The sequence below is a fragment of the Oryctolagus cuniculus genome, chromosome 12 (genome assembly GCF_051225735.1).
Source record: "Oryctolagus cuniculus isolate XC-2025 breed Fujian yellow rabbit chromosome 12, ASM5122573v1, whole genome shotgun sequence".
In the NCBI taxonomy this organism is placed as follows: Eukaryota; Metazoa; Chordata; class Mammalia; order Lagomorpha; family Leporidae; genus Oryctolagus; species Oryctolagus cuniculus.
In genome coordinates, this window is record NC_142878.1 from 36,112,591 (window position 1) to 36,122,514 (window position 9,924).

At 35.2% G+C, this 9,924-nt stretch overlaps 1 non-coding gene across 1 annotated transcript; it reads left to right on the forward strand.

Moving 5' to 3' along the window:
- Positions 1 to 2,309: 2,309 nt before the first annotated feature.
- LOC127483885 (U6 spliceosomal RNA) lies at positions 2,310 to 2,414 on the forward strand. Its single transcript, XR_007910677.1, has one exon. It is a non-coding gene; the product is annotated as a U6 spliceosomal RNA (small nuclear RNA).
- The last annotated feature ends 7,510 nt before the right edge of the window (positions 2,415 to 9,924 follow it).

Below are 9,924 nucleotides of genomic sequence, written 5' to 3' on the forward strand. Positions count from 1 at the left end.
TTGACTATGACCGTGTCTAAACAAGATAAGAGTCGGAGAACTCAAGGGGCTTCCATAGCCTTGGAAACTCATAACTGGTGCATAGGGAGATTACTGATGCCATAAACAGGAGTGTCAATTGGTAAAGTCAACAACAGGAGTCACTGTGCACTTACTCCTCATGTGGGATCTCGGTCCTTAACGTGCTGTACACTGAGGCTTAATGCTATAACGAGTACTCAAACAGTATATTTCACTTTGTGTTTCTATGGGGGTGCAAACGACTGAAATCTTAACTTAATGTACACTAAACTGATCTTCTGTAAAAAAAAAAAAAAAAAAAAGAAAGAAATTTTCAATTCCCAACTTGACTCTCACTGGGATTAAACATGACAATAGGTCTGATCTGATTTCATCATCATTTAAAAAAAAATCATCTATTATTTTTCACTTTATGTTTCTGTGTGGGAGCAAACTGTTGAAATACTTACTTAAGGTATACTAAGCTGATCTTCTGTATATTAAGATAATCGAAAATGAATCTTGATGTGAATGGAAGGGGAGAGGGAGTGGGAAAGGGGAGGGTTGTTGGTGGGAGGGACGGTATGGGGGGGGAAGCCATTGTAACCCATGAGTCGTACTTTGGAAATTTATATTCATTAAATAAAAGATAAAAAAAAATAAATAAAATAAAAAAAATAGAAAAAAAAATAAAAAAATAAAAAAAAAATGACTCTAAGGAAAAGTATCAGATGGTTTGACATAACTTATTAAAAATGCCCTTGAATTACTACAAACAACCATTATTTATTATCTATTTCCTGAATTTCCCTGTAAGTAGCATAGAATTTCTTTTATAATGTGGTAATAAATCTAAAATGAATGCCACCTCAAGTATGAACCCATTTTTAAAAAGCATTAAGAAGCCGGCGCCATGGATCACTAGGCTAATCCTCCGCCTTGTGGCGCCGGCACACCGGGTTCTAGTCCCGGTCGGGGCGCCAGATTCTGTCCCGGTTGTCCCTCTTCCAGGCCAGCTCTCTGCTATGGCCCTGGAGTGCAGTGCAGGATGGCCCCAAGTGCTTGTGCCCTGCACCCCATGGGAGACCAGGAGAAGCACCTGGCTCCTGCCTTTGGATAGGCGCGGTGCGCTGGCCACAGTGCGCTGGCCACGGCGCGCTGGCCGCGGCGGCCATTGGAGGGTGAACCAACGGCAAAGGAAGACCTTTCTCTCTGTCTCTCTCTCTCTCTCTCTCACTGTCCACTCTGCCTGTCAAAAAAATAAAAAAAAAAAGCATTAAGAAAAGTTGCATATTCTTCTTTGTTTTAAGATTTTAGATTATTAAATTAAAAGGCAAATTATAATTGAATTGAGTGGAGAAAATTTTACACTTAGTAAAGTTTCCTCCTTGGTTATAATTAGGGCAAAAGATAACACAATTTATATTAAAAGATTAATTTTGTTGAATTAAATGCAATTGATTCCTATATATTAGAGCACATAGCATTTAAGGAAATTCTGTAATAAACAAAATCCACATGAAAGGAAGAAAAATTGTATGGCAAAGAAAGTATTAAATCAGAAGTCAAGTAATCTTGATTCAAGCCCCTCTGTGTTCTACCATTTACTTTCTTTGAGCCATATAATTAATCATTCTTGGACAGATTTCTTCTATAATTGAGATAATGAAAACTATCACACAGAATTCCATTAAATAAATAATACATCTTAAAGTATTGTGAAAACTTTCAAGTTTAATGGTGCAAGATGGAAGTGATTAATTATACAAAATCAATCACAATCTGAATACCATAAAAGGTGTGCCTTTATAGCTAATCCAACAGACAAGAATACTTCCCATCATTCCAAATGTTGACATTCCAATGCCACACACAATTCAGAGCAAGGTACATTAAACCCAACTGAAATTTGAATTCTCAAATAGCAAAATTCCATAACAGATTATTTTCACACAGATGGAAAAGCAAAGTTTCTGGAGATAGCATATTTTGAAATCAGCTGGGGAAAAAAGCAGCTTAAAATCACACCTGAGATTTTCAAAAATGTGTTTTATAAATTGTAATTTATAGGTTAAAAATGTGTTTAAATCTTTTAAACTCATTTAAAAAAAAAACTAGCACCCCCATCAACTTGGTCATTTGGCTTATGCCTAATAAGGCTTTTGGAGTAGACCTGTCATACTATCAAATATATGTTTCAAAACTTTTAGTATTTTCTTCATTTTTTATGTTATTTCATATCTATGTTGCAAGTAGATCATTCTAAAGTTTCGTGGAAGTCCACAAGTTCCTATGAAAATTAGCACCTGGTACTTACTTCAGCAGCACATATACTTAGTTGGAATGAGACAGAGAAGATAAACATGGCCCTGGGCAAGGATGTCATTCAAATTCATAAAGCAGTCCATATTTTTCAATCTACCCCATATATATGTACAATTATGACATGCAAGTTAAAAAGAAAATTAGCACCTGAATAAGAAATTTAAAAATGAAAACATAAATTGAAAACAAATTCATAAGTATATAATGACTGCCATAAAAAATAAAAATAGAAAAAATAAAACAAATTAAAAGAACCAGACTTAGCAATATTTTCAGCACTGAATGAGACTCATGATAACCTGGGAAAATTAAAAATTATCCCTTGTAATTGTCACAACATTTGTTTGGAATAGTGAAGCTTTTATACACGTAGGAAGACATTGACAGGCAAATATTTAAATACAAGTATTGATAATAAAACTAAAATTGGAAATTTGGTCATCTAGGGAGATGGTTTTTTAATTTACTTTAAGCTTTTTTTAACTTTTATTAAATAAATATAAATTTCCAAAGTACAACTTCTGGATTATAGTGGCTTTTTCCCCCCATAACCACCCTCCCACCCGCAACCATCCCATCTCCCACTCCCTCTCCCATCCCATTCTTCATCAAGGTTCATTTTCAATTATCTTTATATACAGAAGATCAACTAGTATATACTAAGTAAAGATTTCAACAGTTTGCACCCACACAGATACACAAAGTATAAAGTACTGTGTGAGTATTAGTTACACTGTTAATTTACATAGTATAACACATTAAGAACAGAGATCCTACATGGGGAGTAAGTGCACAATGACTCCTGTTGTTGATTTAACAATTGACACTCTTATTTATGATGTCAGTAATCACCAAGGCTCTTGTCATGAGCTGCCAAGGTATTTTTGAATCTCTATTTAACCTATTTATTTAACAAATTGCCCTGGATTTTCCCTTGCTACTAACCTTTAATACAATGGTTCCCAAATTTCAATATACTTGTTAATCATCTGAGGATCTTTTTACAGTAAGTATTCAGATTCAATAGGTTTAGGTAATGCCTGTATTCTACATTTCTAACAAACTCCCAAAGTTAGGCTGCCAATCCGCACAAACTTTTAGGGATAAGACCATAAATATATAATCCCAAAAAATTCTGTTTAGTGATCAATGTCAAGGTTAGTCAGTGATAAATACAGATGTTAACCATCTAACCTCTCAAAATTATCTAGGCAAGGATAGTACTGCTTTTTAAGGCACAGACTTCTCAATCAACCAAGATCCTCCTTAGCTCTTGAATGCATCCCCGTGTAGTCCAAGGAAAGCTTTGCTCTGACTCAGGCGCCCAAGTGAAGGCAAAGTTGGGTGGTGCCCAACCAACCTTGGAATACAAATTAGGCTCTGACTAGCATCTTCACTGCCTGTGCTCCTGGTATATTGATCACATTGATCTTCTTTCAGTCAACAGAAAGGTGCCTTCCTTTCAGACACAGGCTATCCATCTCAATGAGAAATTATCTGTCTGATAATTCCTGTCCAGTGCCCAGTGGGGACCATTGATATTCTACAGGGAAATATTCTACAGGGGAAATCTAAGAAAGTGATTTCAAATGGGATTTTTTTTTTTAGCAATGAAATCCTCTTGTGAAGTAAAATTCTGCCCTCAACTCTAGTACATAAAGTGATATTTTATTTGTGATAATTTATAGAAAATGAAGTTGGATACATGAACTCCCACAAATTTTAAATTGATGATTACAGCCACCAATTTGGGTCACACCAGTCCCAGATAGAATCTGTTTTTGTATCTTGTTTTAGTTGCATAAAACAGCCATTAACCATGTGGGAAATTAACCATAATCAGTTTTATAACAGCAAACACCACACCCTCAGAATTCTCTTAGCTAAAGCATAGATTTCAGGGAAATATTTTATAACACTTGTTTTATTAAGAATTAAAACATTTTTAGCATTTAAACCAAATTGAAATCAAACATTTGTAGAGCCCTCTTCAGTCCTACCACTACAAAACACAGTTGGAAACACTGACCTAAGATATATAAATACATCCTCTTGTTACCTTAGCTCAGGTTACTCAGCTTTAAGCCACTTCATCAGAAAGCTATACATCTAGAATGTTTCCTGTGGAACAAAATGTGTACAAGTAGCTAAAGCTTAACTTTTCTTTCTAAATTAAAGGGTTCTCTAAGAAATTCCATCCATAAAATGAGAAAGCATTTGGTCTAGCAGTTAAGATGCTGGTTAGGACATGCATGCCACTCATTGGAGTGCCTTGGTTCAATCCCCGGGTCTGACTCCTGATTCCAGTTATCTCCTAATGCAAACCCTGGGAGGCAGGGGTAGGGGCTCAAGGAGTTAGTTTCCTGTCACCAATGTGGGAGATCTGATTGAGTTCCTAGCTACTGGCACCCACCTCAGTCCAGCCCGGGCCATTGAAGGTATTTAGAAAAGGAACAAGCAGGTAAGAGTTTTCCCTCTCTTTCTTTCTCCACCTTTCTGTCTCTCTCTGTGTGTCTTTCAAATAAATAAACAATACTTTTAAAAGTAAAATAAAATTCATATTAAATATATAATTTTAATGCATTTTATACAGATGTTTCAACAACTAAAAGACTTTTCATTATAAATTCTTCACTAAGATCAGAACCACAAAAGTCCCCTTATAAATTCATATATTTCTTTCAACTCCTATGAAAAACATTTTAACACACACTTCCTTTAGTTTTTTTTAAATCTTGGATGTTTTAAATAGAAAAATACAGATGCTCCTTGTCTTACAATGGGATTACATCCCAAGAAACCCATCATAAGTTGAAATTCTGCTTAAGTCAAAAATGAATTTAATACATCTAACCTACCAAAAGTCATAGCTTAACAACACAGGGCACTATGAATGCCTATGGCTTAGTATATGTGATCATATGGCTGGTTGGGAGCCACAGTTCACTGCCAGTGGCCATCATCACTAGAAACACTACATTGTATATTGCTAGTCCCAGGAAAGCCCCAAAATTTGAAAGTCAAAGTACAATTTCTACTGAAAGGGTGTCATTTTCACACTGCTGTAAAGTTTAAATATCATTAACTTAACCCATCATAAGTTGGAGATGTAGTATTTCCATTTAGCTCTCTTTTACTGTGCTACTTTGTCTTTCCACTATTTCCTCAGTATCTCATTCTAACTACATCTGGGTATGTGTGTGCACGACACTCTCCACTAGCCTGGCTGTCAAACAAGGTTTTGTGAGGAACAAGTTAAAATGAGGCCATATGGAAAACCCAAAACAAGTTGTATAAATAAGAATAAATATCTCTTATCATCAGATCCTGAACTCAGAGCACACATATCACTTTTATTTTATTTCTAAATGGGAAAAAGGAAAAATGACAATTAGAAAACAATTGGCAAGCTTGATCACAAGGTTATATTTTTTCCCTCAGAATCTCCCCAGTTGTCTCCCAAAATGACATTTACATCTAAATATCTAACCTAGGAACTGGCATTGCTGTATACCCTTTAAAACTGAATTCTTATATTGGTTTAAGAGTTGCCTTAATGGTGATAAATCAGTTTTTTCTCTTTAATTTTTATTTCTAATATTATTATGAATTCAATATTTTCACATATTTGAAATACTTTTATATGCTATAGCCATTATTCTTTCTGGGGCTAAATTTAATGTTCATATTGATAAACTTTGACCATTCAAGAACTCTTCAGTCCGTTTCCTGTGTCCCATTTTTTGTGCTGTTAAATACATATAACATAAAATTTGCCATTTTAACCATTTTTAAAGATTCAATGAAATACATTAATGTTGATGTACAGACATCAAAACAAATTAGAAAACTTCAGAAGCAAAAAATGACAGACATTTATTGCTAACACATTTAGAGGTACCTAGGGTCTGGGGAGGTAGTCATGCACTCTTCTACAGTAGTAGGATGGTTGCTTCATGACTTAGCGTATATCCTTGACTGTGACCACTATGTTGACTCAATTCTATTGTACTTTTCTTTTGATCCTTCCAGAAAGCCTGAGTATCTTCTTATGAAGACACATGGTTTTTCATGGAGTATATCAAAAAACTGGAAAGACACCATTCTGTAGGTGTCTTTCCAGTTTCTTGCTATACTCCATTGTATATATACACCACATTCTGTTCACACATTCATCACTTAATGTACCCTTGGGTTGTCTGCACCTTTTTTGCTGTTGTGAGTAGTACTGCTATGAAAATGCATATATAAGATATTGTTGAGCACTTGTTTTCAATTCTTCGGAGCATATATTCCTAGAAATGGAATTGCTGTGTAATATGGTAATTCTGTGCTTAACATTTTAGGGAACTGACAAACTGTTTTCTACAGCAACTGTACCTTTTAGATTCATACCACCAGTGCATGAGTTTCAGTTACCAACATCTATGCCAACACTTGTGTGTGGAGTGGAATCACACTGTGTTTTTTATTTACATTTCCCAGTGATTAATAATATGTATCTTTTCTTGTGTTCATTTGCCATTTGTATATTTGTATACCTTTTTTGGAAACATTTACATTCAAATCCTTTGCTTATTTTTTTAATTGAGTTGTTTTTCATTGTTAAGTTGTAAAAGTTCTTTACATGTCCCAGCTAAAAAGACTCTTATCAGGGCTGGTGTTGTGACACAGCATGTTAAGCTACTGCCTGTAACACAGGCAGCCCACATGAATGTTGGCTTGAGTTCTAGCTTCTCCATTTCTGATCCAGTTGCCTGCTAATGTGCTTGGGGAGGCAACAGAACATAGCTTGAGTACTTGGGCTCCTGCTACTCATGTGGAGTTCTGGGCGCCTGGCTTTTAGCCTGGACCAGCACCAGACATTGAGGCCATTTGGGGAGTGAACCAGTGGATGGAAGATCGATCCCTCCCTCCCTCCCTCCCTCCCCGTCACTTTGTAACTATGCCTTACAAATAAATAAATAAATATTTTCTTTCAATGCTCTTATCAAATTCACAATTTGTGAATTTCTTCTCCCATTCTGTAGATGTCTTTCCAGTTTCTTGATAGTGTCTTTCAGTGCACAAAAGCTTTTATTTTCTGTGAAATCCAATTCAACTGTTTACTTCTTTGTTGCTTCTGCTTCTGCTATCATTGTCTAATAAATCATTGCTCTTGAAAAGTCATGAATCACTGAACTGATAAAGAATGTATATCTAGAACATGCTACAATTGTTGCTCCTCTCATGAAGAGGCAGTCTATCCTTGAAAGCTGATGAGCTGCTTCAACCAATAGAATGTGGTGGAAGTGATGCCATGTCACTTTGAAGCTTAGCCCCCAACAGGTACTACTAGAAGAAAAAGGCCACATGTAGAAGACCTAGTCATCCCAAATAGCAGCCAACACTGAAGTCTGAGGCTAGACTATCTGCCAAGAAAACAAACCCAATTGAAGAAACCCATACAATAGAAGAACCATCCAGATACCCCACAAAATTACATGAGGTAAAAAAATCATTGTTGTTTTAATGTAAATGAAATATTTAGCATAGATAAAATATTAGCAAGATCTACCAGTGAGAAAGTAACACTTAAAACGTGTACCATCCTTGGATATTGATAGGAATTCTAGAAAGGGAATGTCAGGAGAGACTCCTAAGTAAATGGCAATCATTCCTTGATGTTTCAGCTTTCTGGAATTCTATATATAAAAGTCAGGAAAACGGGGGCCGGCGTCATGGCTCACTTGGTTAACCCTCCACCTGTGGTGCCGGCATCCCATATGGGCACCGGGTTCTAGTCCTAGTTGCTCCTCTTCCAGTCCAGCTCTCTGCTTGGCCCGGGAGAGCAGTGGAGGATGGCCCAAGTGCTTGGGCTTCTGCACCCACATGGGAGACCAGGAAGAAGCACGTGACTCCTGGCTTCAGATCAGCGCAGCACCGGCCATAGCAACCATTTGGGGAGCGAACCAACAGAAGGAAGACCTTTCTCTCTGTCTCTCTCTTTCACTGTCGATAACTCTACCCATCAAATTAAAAAAAAAAGGCAGGAAAAGGGATAGAATAATGCTCGTAATAATTTATTTGGTTCATTTAATCTGAAAATTCCAACTTACTTTTTAAAAAGTAACTATAGACATCAAACTTCTCTCCAAATGAAAAAGGTTTAAATATAATTTTGGATTGAATTAAAAATATAAGTGAATATGAAATTCTCATGTGCAAGAGATTGAAATGGATTAAAAGTTGTGACTTTATGAAAGTCTTTGTGAGAGACATTTCCAAGGCATAGAATAACAAAAGTAATAGAAATACCCAACACAGTTTTCAGGAAGAACATTATTCAAAACCCTTAATATTAAACTTTAAGGCTTTAAAATACCAAGTTATTTTGGCTTACATGAATCAATCTAAAAGCGTGAGTGAGCCTAAAGAATGTCAAAAATTATAGCTTGAAAGTCTCTCTTCCAAAAAACAGAAAGAAAAATGTGCCATTATTGGGTTTCCCAACAGAATTTCATTTTAAAGTTAATGTCACTCCAAAATCATTTCTCTGCATGGCTGAAAAGGCTGCTCTTCATGTTAATATTCTTCAAAGCATTGTTTTAAATGTAATTTGGCTGTGCTAAGAAAGACAATTAAGATTAAGCCAGAGTAAAATGCTATGTTCCAATTGTACAGATCTGTAACGTATAAAGTATCAGAGAGAAAGAGAAAAAAGGCTATTGAAATCTAATGAAAAACTGCAGTACTTAATAGGAATGAGGCATTTCAAAATGTTATTGGTAAGCTGACAAACTGAAAGGTCCCTGTAGAGACTTTATTTAGTTCTTAAATTACTTTTAAACTCTAGGCTTAGGAAGAAATAGAATCAAACTCCAAATTTTCAAACCTTTCATAAAATATCAGTGAATATCTTCATAAAGCATCCCTCAAGGATTCTTCATTCCATAAATTGCATTTTCAAAAAGTCAAGTAAACAACAAGTATATTCCTTAAAACAGCTTAAACGTAATCAAGTGTGCACTAGTGTTTCCTGGAGTGGAGTTCACTGTTAATTTCCTGTGCCAATACCTCAAAGACCTCCAGAAAAGAATCCCAAGAGGGTATTATATATCTCAATATCAACCCCTTACTATCATATCTATTTTGTAACAACTCTCATCCAGTCAAAAGAAAAACACAAAGAAAAAAAAATAAAACTACCTAATATAATGTCAGATTCTTCAACAGCTTTGTCAGCAAATATAATTTATTTTAATATAAAATGCAACTGAAAAATATTGATATGTCCAGTCTTTTCAAATATTGCATTGCTAATAAATTCATCCAGCACTTCAGCAACTAATAAGAAAAAAAAAGAATTAAAGTAAATGTTTTCATATGTAAGTAATAATGTAGTTATGAATAATACATGGCCTCCTCAAAGCTATAAAGTAAAGCTATAAAGCTTAAGATCATGGATCTGAAAAATAATTTAAGGTTTTGTAAATAAATGTTTCTGAGTAAAAGAAAAATTAAAGAGTCCATGTTATCACTTTTAAATGACAGATATCCAAGGATGAGGATATCAAAACATTTGCTCGGAAAATTTGAATAGACTGAAAAACATTGCAA